Source organism: Anomalospiza imberbis, chromosome 2 (genome assembly GCF_031753505.1).
Source record: "Anomalospiza imberbis isolate Cuckoo-Finch-1a 21T00152 chromosome 2, ASM3175350v1, whole genome shotgun sequence".
NCBI lineage: Eukaryota > Metazoa > Chordata > Aves > Passeriformes > Viduidae > Anomalospiza > Anomalospiza imberbis.
Window position 1 is genome coordinate 6405843 of NC_089682.1, and position 13764 is coordinate 6419606.

General features: G+C 40.6%; 1 long non-coding RNA gene across 1 annotated transcript in view; it reads left to right on the plus strand.

Annotated features, from left to right (window-relative positions):
• The window catches only part of LOC137468210 (uncharacterized), a 67470-nt gene extending 54147 nt beyond the window's left edge, over positions 1-13323 (plus strand). The window contains exons 2-3 of the long non-coding RNA XR_010995798.1: positions 2006-2109; positions 13215-13323. This is a non-coding gene — a long non-coding RNA (uncharacterized lncRNA). The remainder of the gene's footprint in view (positions 1-2005; positions 2110-13214) is intronic.
• The last annotated feature ends 441 nt before the right edge of the window (positions 13324-13764 follow it).

Genomic DNA, 13764 nt, shown 5'->3' on the forward strand with positions numbered 1-13764 from the left:
ATCTGTTTATGTACATACGTACATATAAATATTTTTAAAAAGTAAAAGTCCAATTCAGCTTCCATTCCTTACAAGTAGAGTACATCCACTGGGTTTAAGAGAAGAGTAAAATCAGATCCCAGCTCATGAAAGGGCTTCAGTCTGTGCTTTGGGGTGACACATACCAGAGACTTTAATTAGTCATGTCAGCAAAAGCTCTGCTGACTAAGGGCTTCCTTAGCTCAGCTGGTCTGTAGGGCAGCATCCAAGCTGGATGCTATAGGATGTTGACCTCTCTTGAGAACCCTGTGCAGCAGCCAACCATCTGCAAAACATGCAGAGTAATCATAATAATTCCCTTGGCAGTCTGTTTCAGAGAGGAAAGGGAAAAGAAAGAGAGAGAGGAAAAAAAAAAAAAAAAAGAAAATTAATTTCAGTATTTCAGCATTGAAATAGTCCTATGATTATTGTCTTCACATTTTTTAGTTTGGGGCTATATATTAGAACATTTCTACTCTCAACACCAAATGTTGTAACAAGGTCTTCAGGGCTAAGACAAAAAAGAAAACTTGTTGTACTAGTTTGGTATTCTGCCCCATCAACAAAGGTAGATCTTGATTCTTAAGAGGAGATGTTTTTTTACACATTTTGGTTAACATTATTTGTTAGTAGCCACAATAGCTTTCATATCTAATTGTAGGCCAACCTCCCTGACCATATAACAATAAATTGTTCCCTCCATGAACAGTATAACAAAATCATCAGATGCCTGACAGTCTGTTATCCCTAAACTTATAAGAAGCGGAAGGGAAATAAATTTATGGTGTTTTGTGTTTATTTTGTGTTTGTTTTTTGTGGTTTTTTGGGTGGTGGTTTTTTTTTTTTTTTGGTTTGTTTTTTTTCCCCTGAAGCACTGACATATAAAATGCCTCAATATTGCTGTATTGCTGTATCTGATGCCCTGAACTCCTCCATTCCTCTGGAAGCACTGGCAAGAGCAGGTGCTGCTTTGCAGAACAGCTGCCTCTGGCTGGTGACTGCAGCATTATCAGGCCAAAACTGTTTTCCATGGAAGGCCTGTTTACCCAGGAGAGGTCAGGAGGTGGAAGTGTCCCCATGTGGAGGCAAACCCGTGGCAGTGCATGGGGCTGGCTTTAAAATAAAGGCACTCTTTAGCAGGTTCAGTTCTGAAATTTGTCACTTGTACAAATGGGGGAACAGAAAGTAAAATGAGACTATTTTTCATGTACCACATGTAATAACCCTTGAAATACTTTGTGAGCCCTCTAGTGGTGCTGTCCATGCCCTGGAAACCTCCGGGAGGCAGCTGGAGCAGGGCAGCCCTTCCTGTGAGTACCAACACTGCTCTTAAGGCTGCAGCGTGCACATCTCCTTTTTCTGATTAACTTTTAAAACCACAGAGGTGAGGGCTTTATTTCTGCTTCCCTTGATAAAAAATTCTTCAGAACAAAAGTGTGTGGCTCCTACATCTTGGGCAGCTGTGGTGGACAGCGAAAGACGACATCGTCCTTAATGTGTCTGTTGCAGGTCTGGTTTTCAGTATGCCATGGGTTAAACAGCATAGCAGGGATACAGCAAGAGTTCACCAGAGAGGAAAAATTTGGCTGGAAAATGCTAAACCCATTTCTAAAAGAGCTCATCTATGGGATTTCTGTGCTGTGAAAAGCATCACTTTGCTTTTATTCCAAACACAGTTTGGAGCGCTCCTTTATTTTTTTAGAATTGACTCATAAAGACTACAGGAGGGCAATTAGTGAAATAAACCTCTAATCCTCGGTGCAGTGCCTGCTATGGGACTGCTGTTTAACAGCCTCCTTGCTAATCAATTCTCTTCAGTCGGCTAAATGCCATAGATGCTATGTAAATAAATGCAAGTTTAAGAGTGTTCTACAGCGAGCAGTTACAGGTCTGTTCCTTCTCCTCTGCCATAAAATCAGCAGGCATGTTAACAGATATCTACTCCACCTTATAGAAACGACTTTCCTTGTTTGTTTGATTGCTGCAGCTTGGGAAAAACAGAAGCAGGGAGCAGCAATAAACCTGCCTGTTCATCGTGGGCAGCACCTCAAACATCTGATACCTCGATGGCAGCCAAGGCATGGAACAAAGGTGCATATTTTAGAGTCAAAACAATGCCCACAGTTTAGATGGCTATTTTATTTCCTCTGTGATAAATTTAAAGCCAGACTCTTATAGTTAGAGCTTTCTGGATGAAATGGCTGCTCCTTGTCACCTTCTTCATGCATAATATTCCTCCAGAGAGGTTTTCCTTTACAAGTTGAGATGTTTTCCCTTACAAATTGAGATATTAGTGAAACATGTAATAAGTGTGATATCAAATGAGGCAGTGTGCGAAATCTCATCAAAGACAAATGAAACCTAACCCTGTTGAGGATGGTGGCAAACCCACACCTTCTTTAACGGAACTAGAATTTCACCCTAGTGTGTCAGTGAGCAACACCTTTTAACTAACTTTTTTCTCTTCTAAGGAGGGTTAATGTTTTTTCAGAAACCTGAAAAGCTGTGTGTATTTGTCATTTCTTTTCTGTGCTGTCCTGAGGTAAGAGCAGTGATGCTCAGAAAGAGATAATGAAACCCTTAATATTTCCAATGCTACATCCTAGTATCCTCCAGCACAGAGTGTGAAAAAGTTAAGACATGGGGAGGTGGAATTACTTGCCCTGAATTATCCATCAGAACTTTAAACAAAGCACAGGTCTTGTATGCTCATGGCATTGAGCAGACTTTTAAAACCAAGTAAATAAGATGATGCTGTGTCCTGCAAGTTTCACTGAGTTACTTTCTTGTCAGTCTTCATTGTTACCTTGAGTAACAAATCTAAATAAACAAAGCATTTTATTTGAGTTGAATAACAAATATCGAATAAACAAAATGTTTTATATGAGTATCTAGCATTTAAGAATTTTCAGAAGCTCCAAAGTTCCATTATCTTGCCTTTGTAGAAAACTACTCCCTTCCTTTTTTTTTCAGTGTGGATTTTTTAATAATTTCTGATAATGTTGTGATACATATCACTGGCAACTTCAAACACTCACTTTTTTGCAGATAAATGATCTTAATTATACAAATTCCTTCTGCCTAGTGGGAACTTATTAATATAGCAACATCTTATACATTAATACTAACTAATTTCCACATATATTATTTATCAATATTCTAGCATCTAGCACAGGTGGTGAGCTTTTCACTGACTAAAATGGTGAATGAACCCAGGTAAATTATACTGACAGACCATATGCACCATGTGCATGAGTGATTAAACCTAAGAATTTCACAAAGCAGAAAAAAGGATGCCATACTTTTTTGCTCTCCAAATGTTACCAATTTTGGAGCTCATTTCCTTCTATGCACACAGAGACACAAAATATTCAGCAATTTCATTAGTTATATTTATTAAGGATACAGAACTGGACCTATTGACATACTGCATGTGCAAAGCCATACTGAAGTTATTAGTTTAACTAATAGGCAGTTAAATGATTTCAAAATATGCTTAGAACAGGTAAGATTGCTTAAAGAGGAATATTTCTGAATTCAGTAACTGAAAAAGGTGGCAGCAAAACCTGCAAATTTAAATAATTGCAAACTAGAGGACAAAGAGCTGGTTATGCAGAAAATGGGAATTTAAAAAAAAACTCAGTGAGTCCTGGTGAAATTCCACAACAGCAAAATATAACAATTTCTTTGGAGAATGTTGGAGAAAGTTTGTTTCTTTAACTTTATTTGAATTTTAATTTTAATATGAGATGTTCAGAATTTTTTTTTTTTTGTTTTCTTAAGTTAGCAAGATCCTATCCATCTAGGAAAAAGAGTGGGGGCTTTTCTTCTACCTTGCATTAGACTGAAAATACACACACTTAGTATAAAATAGCTTTAAATTATGTAGCCTAATTTCCTGCCAAAGATTTGGATCTGCTCTTACTAGGGCTAGTGGTTTGTCAGGATAAACCATACATGTTTTCATGGGGAAAATGCAAGGTAAGCATCACAAGCATGTAGTATAAAACATGGGTAATTTTATTTAAATACACATAGATATTATCGATTTTTAAATACACATATTGAAAAATAAAGTAGAACAACAATTTTGTTAACTATTTATCTTTACTTCAGTGGTAGCAATAGCAGAGTGGTGTTATTGCCCCCTCCTCATTTCTGCTGCTTTGGCTGTGCAGAGGGAATTGAGTTCCTGGTTCTGTGGGGTCAGGAGCTTCTAAGAACACAGGTGACTTCTCTAGGGGCTGCCGGCCCACATCCAGTGGGTCACCCTACCAGCCTTCAGCCCTCTAACAGAGAACTCCAGGGATCTGTGATGGACAAGACAAAAATCATTGCTATTACAGATTTCCACAGAGCAGCCACGTCCCTACAGGGTGTAATTACAGAATCATCAAGGTTGGAAGAGACCTGCAAGATCATCCAGTCCCACGGTCAACCCAGTACCACCATAATCACCCCTAATCCATGTCCCCAGGTGCCACATCCAGATGGTTCTTGAACACTTCCAGAGACTCCACTAACTCCTTGGTCAATTTATTCCAATGCCTGACCACTGTGTCAGTAAGTTTCTTTACTAGTATCTAATCTGAACCTCCTCTGGTGCAACTTCAGGCCATCCCCTCTTGTCCTTTCACTTGAGAATGGCAGAGGAGGCAGATCCCAGCTCACTACAACCTCCTCTCAAGTAGTTGTAGATGTCTTTGGGCTCCTTCCATGATCATAACTGAGATAAAGTAATCTGATATAACTGAGATAAGGTAATCTCACAACTGAAATAACATAACCACTTGCCCAGAGAAGTCTATTTCTGTCCCTAATTAATCAACCAACCCTGATGAATGAATCTCCAGCAACTTAAATTCTTCTCTATGAATTTTTTCCCCTGTTAAGCCCCCTTCCATTCTAAGCACAGGTGGTACAGAACCAGAGGGGGTGGGTTTATACTAATAGCAGCCCTGCCAAGTCAGTGCCCACTTTTCCCTGTCAAGAAAGGTCCTGCTCCATCTCCCCTGCCCTTTCTCCCCAGCTGCAGGCACCCTTCTGCCTCCTCATCTTGGCTTTGGAAATTGTGTGGCCTCAGGGCGAGCCTGCTCACTTGACAGGTTGACATATCTGGCAGTAAAATGTTCTTGTACTTGCACATTTATTTATCTGCGGTGTTGGATTTCCACCAGGTCAATTCTCTGCATTGATTTGCCCCAGGGCTACCTGATCACTTGAACCATCCCAAGGGAATGGGGCAGGAGTGTGGCTGGGGGAGGAGAGAGGGTGAGGGCAGGGTCTCCTCTCTCTTCCTTGGCAGGACACAGCGAGATGTGAAACCATAACCAGAAGATGAAGCTCACTGGCAGCTTGATGTCCTGCCTGCTCCTGACACATTCTCCTGTCCTGTCCTTGCACCAGCCCCAGCAGCTGCAGGAGCTGCCTTTGACAAAGACCTGAGACTTCCTTGCAGTCCTTGTTTCAGCTGCACTGGCAGAAATGCATTTTACTACTGGGCAGGCAGGCAAGAGCCCACCCACACTGACAGGAGGGAGCAGGCAGGCCAGGGACATGGAACCACAGCAGATAGATGGCAAACAGATGGCTTGAGATACTTTGGAAGGGCCTCTGAGATATCCAGAAGAAATCATGAGCTCTACTGTGGGATTGGCATCCTTGAGAGCCCCTCTGAATGTGTTCACCGTGTCCCTCTTCCCACATCACTCAGCACATCTTTCTCCTCTTAAGAAACAAATGTCTCCTTATGGCAGGAGCTGTGAATGGATTTAAAACCACATGAAGCCAGCTGAAAGCAAAATTCATGTGACAGCTATCACAAAACTGCAGCTCTAACAGTGATGGCTGCCTGGATGTCGAAACAGCGCTGAAAAGAGAGTCGGACTCAGTGCAGTGGCACTCGCCAAACCCTGACATGACGGGAGGTATCCTTCCTGTTCACGCAGGCATTCCAGAAGCCAGAACTGTCTTTCTGCATCTGCCTTATAAAAACTTGCTTCTTGAGCTACACTTACCAATTCAGTTTTCCTTCCTTCTGGATGATGAGCAAACGCGAGCTTTTCAATTTATCAAGCCACAGCTGTGAGACACCTTTGACAGGGAATCTGCAAACCCAAATCCCCCAGTCTGATGAATATTCTCAAAACTAAGCACATCCAGGCTTCTGTGCACTGGATATCACACGGGCTTCCACAAGATGTGAGGGACTGGCAAAACAGAGTAGTGAGCTTAATTATGAAACAAAAAGCAACTATGAGAGCAACTATGTAGTAGCTAAGGGTACCCAAAACCCAGATATTAACTCTGTCTTCCTGAGATACGAAGGACTGGCTGTTACAGGCCTGGTTTATCACTGTGTTAAACCAATTTTATGTTGGTGTAAAAACAGGATGATAGAGTTGTGCTGAATAAACCTAAGTACGCATCCCCTCTGTTCTGTCGTGCTCTCTCACAGATATAAAACCAGCTAATGATGGAGAAAATCAAAGAAAAACCTCTAAAAATGAAATGGTAGAAATGTCAGGTGTGGGGGAAGAGAATCATTACACTACTTGATCAATGCACTCCTACTGAAATGATTCGACCTGAGGGGCAAGAGAAATTTATTGGGAAGATAACATGCAGCAAGATAAAGACCTCTTGGAAAGCAGCATTAAAATATCTTTCATGAGTAATTAAACCAGGCTGAAAGTTTCCTAAAGACTCTAGAGTTCAACATACATCTTGTATGTTTGACCACCTCCATCTCACTGTGTTTGATGCTTGCAACCCTTTGAACCCTGTTCTGTTATTACTGAGCTTGTTGTACAGTACTTTATTTGTTTAGGAGACACGTTGATTCTCAGTGTCTTATTCACAGCATAATTCTATTCAAGAGAAACAAGCATGTGATTCTGTACAACAGCAGCACATTCTGAGTGGATAGTATGGCACACATTGCAAAATCTATATTCATCACAGAGCATGTGTTCATGCCATGAAAATTCATATTTCTTCTTTAAAACTACACAAGTCTTTCTCAAGTGTAAAAGGCATTAGGAAGTGCACTTGAAAACACTCTGAAGTTCAGGAAATGCCAAGGAACCTAATTTCTAAGCGTGTCTATTTGCACGGGAGCGTCAGTATGCAGGATGACTGCTGGGCTAGAACAATGCAGGAAAAGAATTTGCAGAAAGGGGGCCAGCCTGACTGGGATGAGCATATTGTGAGAATAGTACCTTGCATGGTACCAGAGCTTTCAAATAATGGCTCCATTTGATTCCATCTATGATTATTAACTTTGGCTTTTTAAAATATTGCAAATGTATTCCTTATGTGATTGTTTCAAAGAAATACAATAAGTATTGCAATAAGTCAGTAGTAATCAGTGGCAATGGTACTTTTGCAGTAAATGCACATGAAGTTTATGAGTGACTACACAGTAGGACATAAAAATATGTATTTGGAATTTCCAAGTTTTATGGGTGTTCTCCAGAATAAAACCCAACCTTCTGAGAAGCCTATTTACCCAAGTAGACATCTATATACACTCATTTGCTGTAAGAGAAAGCAAATTTGTATTCGCTGTAATGTTTACTTTGATTAACTATAGGTGGTTTACCATTTGATTGCTGCTAATGTTCTGTGGAACCATTTGTTTTCCTGCAGAGTTAAGGGCATTAAAGGAGGAAGTATTGCTTTCTTTTTGGCATGAATTAATTTTAAAAGAATTTTTGTTTAAAAGAGTATTTAAAACATCCTGACGAAGCAGAGATTGCCCAGTCTCTTACCTGTCTGCTTTAGGAGTGCGCATGAGCAGACACCTGGGACAAGGACTTTATTAAGGAAGAAGGGAGAATATTTCTGTAAGGAGCACTCTGTTGAGTTATTGGCAACAAATCACTCGTCCCTCAGGACACAAAGCACTTTCATTTCTACTGGCAAAACATGGAGGGAGCCTGTTCTAAGTTTACCTGCGATTTATTCTGAAAGGTTTTAATAAAGACTTAATTGTAGAAGGGTTTCCAAGGAACGACTTGAGAGTGAATGTATCCCTGTCCAGGGAAAATAATTGTTCTGATGCATAGTTCAGAATCTTTGGGATTAAGGAGGTGGCTGGTGGAATTTATGAAAAATAGTGTAAATAAATACATCAAGATATGATCATTTGGAGGCTGTTTCTCATAACTGCTATTTCCCCTTCTTTTGTGTTATTTATTCTTCTCTGTTGTGCAGCCCTGACAGTTTCCTTTGGGAGCTGGTGCAGACACCTGGGTTCTGGCTGCTGGGTCCCCACAGTCGGGATGGGCTGGTCCCACCTCGATGTGCTCAGAGGGCTTCAGCCTCCAAACACACCCCAGGAGAAAGCAAACAAGGGAAGGCTCAGGTTCCCTTGTTGGTGTTCAGAGACATGCTGTACCTGCTGTGGGTGGGGGCTTCACCACCCTACAGTGCTCTGTTGGTGATCTTCTTTCCTTTGCTTTCTGTGGAGGAATCTGTTGACAATGAACTATTTTCCACCTGAAAATGGAAGCAGTTTTGCTGTTCATCTTCCCCACTGAAGGTTTTCGATGGCAGGTGTGCTGCAGCAGCTCTGGAGAGCTTGAGGAGCCCACTGCTCTCACACCACAAATCAGAGAAAGGCATGTGGGCATGAAGAGCCTTTCGAGAGACTCTTGAACCTGAACTTGGCTGCTTCTGTTGTGAATGAAAGCAAAGAGCAAATCACCCCTAACCAAACTCATGTTGCAGTAAAGGGAATTTAAATCCTGAGCGTTTTTGCTTCAAGGCTATACAGACACCTCCCTTTGGTCACTGGCCTGTCTTTTTATTCCAGCACCATTTTAGGAATGTAAATTAGGACCAACAAGGAACAAAATGGTTTCTATTCCTAAGTAGATGCTTAAATCGAGGCCATCAGATGCAAGTTTTAATTATCATTGAGGTAATTGAATACTAACATTTTTTTCCTTGTTTCAGGCTGTAATTATCTCATTTTACACCTTCATGGTCACTGCTTGTTTTCATGGGGAGATTTTTTGCAGTCTCTCACAGTGATTTAAAAAAACATCTGAAATTACTAGTACCATAATTAGGACTGAAATTAGGAGCAGTTCTCCCTAATAATTGAAGATATGACGAGTAACTGTAATTTATATTGGCTTTTTATCAGCACAAGTTTCACAAAAAGCAAGCAAACAAAAACATGTCAGCATCCCCACACTTGTTTTTTGCCCAACCTGTCCCCTCCCCTCCTGGTTCCTGTGGGCTGTGGCCACACAAAGGCAAAGGTGTGGGCTGAGCACGTCTGTCTGTCAGTTTTTGCTGCATCTCTCCGGTGTAACGTGGGGGTGAACCACACTGGATGTCATCCCCTTATCCCCTCCTCCCCTGTGCCACATCCTCAAGCACAGCAGCTCACAAGGGTGTGAAAACTGAGCTGACAAAGTCAGAGGACCCAGTGGATGGGAACCCACAACACTGAGTGTTGTGAAGTTATGAGGAGCCAACAGAGAAAAGTTTGGCATCAAATCCCCCTCCCAAGTGTGTCTGCTGGGCAAAGGTCCATTGCAACCTCTCTTATCTCAAGACACTGCAGAAGTACTTTAAGAATTGAAAACCATAATGTTTTAAAAAAGAACTATATTTGGGGGAGTTGCAGGTTGACTTTTTAGACACAATTGTCTAAAACCCCAGATGTTTCATGTTTAAGTCATTACCATGAACTCAGAGCTCTGATGCTCCACTCAGGCTAGTCCCAAGGTTTAGAAGCTTAGGACCATCTAATAGATCATCCATATGTTGTCTCTCTGTCCTTTCAGTGATTATTCAGACTTCAAACTTCTCATTTTTATGATTTGCCTTTCAGTGTGTTTTTCATTAATATTAAGATAAAAATGAACCGCAGAAAGTTATTAGGTGTATGAACGTATCATTAATACAAGTGTTGAATGATTGCGTAAGATAAGAGTGCTTTTTCTCCTCCCTTGCATTTCCATGGAATAAGAAACTGTAATACGCCTGAAAACCCTCCTTTGAAATGTTGCTTCACAATCATTGACTAGAAAAATCAGAACATTTCCTGAAATAATGTGGTTTGCATAAGGTCACAGTAGAGATCAGAGGGAAGAATTGCACCATGTCCCAGTTAAAATATGTCTTTTAACTACTGAATTTGCTCTTTTGTAATTTTGACTATTCCTCCCAAATGAGCATAATCAAGATACGTCCACATATGTTATTGTGCATGTATCTGTATTTATACACGTACCCATATATATAGCATATGCAAAGATTTTGGTTGTACCAAATGCAACTGCAAAAGCAGTTACTTCAGAAAATTAACCAGTAATAAAATGCTGTAATTTTCCTTAGAAAGACGAGAAAATGTGAGTAAATATTAGATTTATAAAAACAAAAATTCATCTGGAAAACTCTTCTGCAGTAAGCAGAACTGCTGTTCTTTATCACAGTGGTCAGACACTCACCTGCAGTGTGGCAGCTGTCCCTGACCACCATTGAGTTCTGCATGCCCATGGCTCTGTACTCCTCTTATAATTGCTGACTTAAAGTTATAGGAAGGTAAATAAAATAAAGGGAATATCAGAGTATCAGTTGTAACAGAGCACTGGAAACCAAAGAGCCACAATGTGTTGTCTGGCTGATGGTGTATCCAAAGTTCATCTGGAAGTTGAAAGGGGCTGCAGGAAGACATCAAATGCACCTGAGAGATAACAATGTAAATCAGGCTTTGTGGTAATTAAGGTATGTATGGTGAAAACACAGGCAGATGAATGTTTAGATTAGTGAGTTGTGCCAGACATGATTGGTGCTGAAACTTCAAGAACTGATTGCCAAATTTGTTGTTATTCCCATTCTGGGCAGAGAGTTTGGAGTAGGAGAAGAGTCATTAGCAGCAATTCTCTCAACATGTACCAATGTAATGATTAGTAAAACACCTGAAACATGCTGTGAGGCCCTCTGGAGAACTGGCTGCTTACATGGCCCTGTAATTTTCTCTTACATTTTGTCTTTTGCCTCCTGGTGTCCTAAAATGATATTTTCCACCTTCTTTTGTCCTAACCCCTGATTTTGGAGACTAAAATGAAACATATGACAACCCTTCTGTTCTCAGAGTCAGTAGGAATACTCACTTGCTGAGAGTTAATCACACACCAAAAAAGCATTTTGAATGGCCATTTTAACCCTGCAACACCCTGCCATGTGCCAAAGAAAAATGCACTGGCAAGGATTAGTGTTATTCCCAATGTTGTCTCCCCAGCTCTGTTTATGGCAAGAGCCTGTGCTTTTAATTTATCATAGTTCCCTCCTGAAGTCTGATGTTGTCAGGTAAAGCCAAACAGAGCAGATGTTGTTATGACGATGATTATTAACATTATTATTGATGTTTATAAATTAAAGCCTGTTTAGGGGAGCAGTCAGCTGCCTGTTTCAGTTCTGTGGAACTGACAGGACCGCTGAGGTCCCCATGCTTGATTAAAGGCTGTTTTAAAGAGGAATTAACCTGAACATATGTTTAATTGCCTCACTAGAAGTATGGAAAGTCTCATTCTCTTCACGGGACAAATCTTTGTTCCTTCCAGCCAGACCATGCAGGCGTAAATCACTCTGAACAGCCAAAGAATCCTCTGCCTGCAAAAATTCCCGGATTGATCAAACTTAACACCTAATTACAGAGCTGGTGAACTTACACTGAAGGTGGTTTGAAAGGCTGCCTGGAACATCATGGGTTGAGAAGCCTTTGTTGAGAGCATTGTGCTGTGATGCGTAACGTGGGTAGATTCCTGTGGGATGTTGACAGTTTGTGGGAAATGCATGTAGGAGGAACTGGGTTATGAAGACCAGGGGGTTTAAATTTTATTTTTTTTACTCTCTCTCTCTCATTGTGCATGTGGGCTTGGAGATTTTTGGGGTTTGGTTTGTTTTGTTGGCTTTTTAAGGTATGGGGAAGGAAGAGCTTTTGGTTTTGGAAAAATCTGGCCACTACGTGCAGTGTGTCATGAAGGTTCGATACTGCACTGGTCCTACCTTCCCAAAAGGGTGCTGGTTGATGCTCCTGAAAGCTCTAATGTTCTGGTTTTTGATTATGGCATTTGTCCTGAGTGCTAATTACTTGTTAAACTATGGATTTATGTAATAAATTAATTAGCTCTGTAATGTTTTCTCCACTCTCTGCCTGCCAGTCTGTCTCTGCTGGGACTTGTTAGTTTCTTTCCAGTTACAAATAGCTCTCAGTATTATTATTTGCTTTTAAATAATTTGTCAGGCTAATATTTTTTCCCTTTCACACCAGAAGTCGATTTTCTCCTGTGTGTTATCCCAGCCTGGGGAACAGGGCAGGCGTGATTTGGGTCTGCACTGGCAGTGAGTTTTCCACACACAGACATAGTTTAAAGTTCATTGGCTTACAGCAATGCAAGGATAGGGCCAGAAGCTTTGCCATTGGAAAGGATGAATCTTGCCTTCATGAACAACTTAGGGCTATTATCAACAGGGCATGAGATATCCAAAGTCATAATGCCATTAGTTGTAGAAAAAACATTTTCATGGCATCCTCCCTCCCAGGCTTTCTGTTCCCTCTCCTGAATGTATGCTGGAATTGGTATGATATCAGAGCAGGATCTGTTTAATCCAGAGACGGTGTTTACAACTTCTTGAAAAATATTTCTTGAACTTCATGAATTTGCATATTCTAGTTTTCTTCATATGCATTCAGTCCATTTTAATTTTGTTATAACAAAGCATTTCAGAGAATTGTATTTCAGAGTTTTGTATTGGTGCTGTGAGAAAAAATGCAGCCTTTTATCACTCCTTATGGATTTTTATTATGCAATGTTTCCACCTTTTTGAACGAGAGAAACATTGAATAGGAGAACAGGATATTTCATTTGTATTAAACTCATCATATTGAAACCTTGAATATATTTCTCCTTATTTTGTCTTCAGATTAAGTGGACCTAATCCTTTTTCTCTTTTCACACAGAAAATTCTTTATTCCTCTATTTATTTTAATTATTTTTATCTGAATCCCCTCTGTTGTTGTATTATCTCCTCTAAAAGCACTGACCAACACTGAACACCGTGTCCCTGTTGGCAGTGCATTATTCATTTACCTATCACATTATGCTGTTTATAATATTTTCCACCCTGTCTTACACCTCATAATACACAATTTGTCATTTTTTTTCCCACAGATTCCACACTCTACAGAAGCTTTCCTGCAGAGCTGTCGTCAGGAGTGAACCAAGCCTTTTCCAGAGTGTAGCAGTTTAAAAGTCAATAAAGTGCCCTTGACTTTCCAAATTCTTCTTACTAATTGTCAATGCTTCTCACTCATCAGCATGTACTAGGCTGCCATTCCCCTGGCATTGTTAGGGTTGTCACTATGTTTTTTCTCCAATTTTAGCCAATAATGTGTTCAGTTCTGGGGCCCTCACAACAATAAATACTTTGAGGCTGTGGAGAGTGTCCAGAGAAGGGCAATGGAGCTGGGGAAGGGGATGGAGCACAAATATTATGATCAGCAGCTGAGGGATCTGGGGGTGTTTAGCCTGGATAAAAGGAGGCTCAGGTGGGACCTTATCACTCTCTAAAACTCCCTGATAGGAGGTTTTGAGCAAATAGACATCAGTCTCTTCTCCCAGGAAAAAAATTATAGGACAAGAGAAGGAAGTCTCCCTCAAATGGAGGTTTAGATTGGATATTAGGAAATATGTTTTCATGGGACCAATTGGCAAGCATTGA